The following is a 987-nucleotide window of genomic DNA, read 5'->3' on the forward strand; positions in this document are numbered from 1 at the left end:
ATGTTGCTGGCTGGGGAGCCAAAGTTTTCAGAAGTCACTGGAGAAGTAGAGCCTGCTCCCCAGGGTCAGGCATGAGAAAAGTGAAGGCATGTGTTGCTAGTGTCTGCAACTCCATCAGTTGATACGGGTTGACATGCCTTAGGGCCAGCCCGCCCTTTCTTTTCACTTCTGTGGCTGTTCTAGCAGGGGTGAGAGGAGGCCACTGACCATACAAACTGGGCCTCCCACTCTCTAGTAGTTCACAGTATTCCTAGCTTTCTCCTGCCTCCCCTGTCTGCCTCAGGCCCTCCCACATGCACTCCAGGAGAAGGCAGTCTCTGGGATGATACAGAGAGTTCCTGGGGCTCTCAGGAAGCCCCAACATGGGGAGCCTGGACTTTGGAGTTCCTGGCAGTACATGCCCACCTTTGGAGGTGGGCATGGATAGGAGGTCATGCCAGGGATGGGCCCTGTGCACAGGGACTGGTGTGATGTTTGAGAAAAGCGAAAATCCTAGTAGAGGAAATCTTGGACCGGGATGAAAATGGAAGTGCCTGGCTCTGGTTGGTGAGTACTAGTATCTTCCCTCAACAAGAGAGGGCAGTTCAGGCCCTGCCAGACTCCAGGATCCAAAGGCCCAGGGGCCCTGGCTTGGCTGTTTTCCTAAAGCCCTGTGAATGGATGTCAGTGAATCACCAGATTGTCTTTCTTTTCTTTTCTTTTTTTTTCTAAGAAGAAAACACGGAACACACACACAGACACACATACCAAACATGCAAACACAAATGTGCACACACCTCAAGCATGTGTCTCTCTCTATAGTACAATTTGCTTCCTAAACACAGCCTGATGGAAACAATGATTTTAGCAAGCCTCCTGCTCACTAGAAACCCTTGGCTTCCCGATCTCATGGAATTCTAAGCTGGGAGGTTTTTCTCTGAGATTATTGCATTCTTTCTTTCCCAAATGAATCGAACAACACTGTGTGTTCACAGGTGTGTGAAAGCA

The sequence above is a fragment of the Cebus imitator genome, unplaced genomic scaffold (assembly GCF_001604975.1).
Source record: "Cebus imitator isolate Cc_AM_T3 unplaced genomic scaffold, Cebus_imitator-1.0 Scaffold880, whole genome shotgun sequence".
Lineage (NCBI taxonomy): Eukaryota > Metazoa > Chordata > Mammalia > Primates > Cebidae > Cebus > Cebus imitator.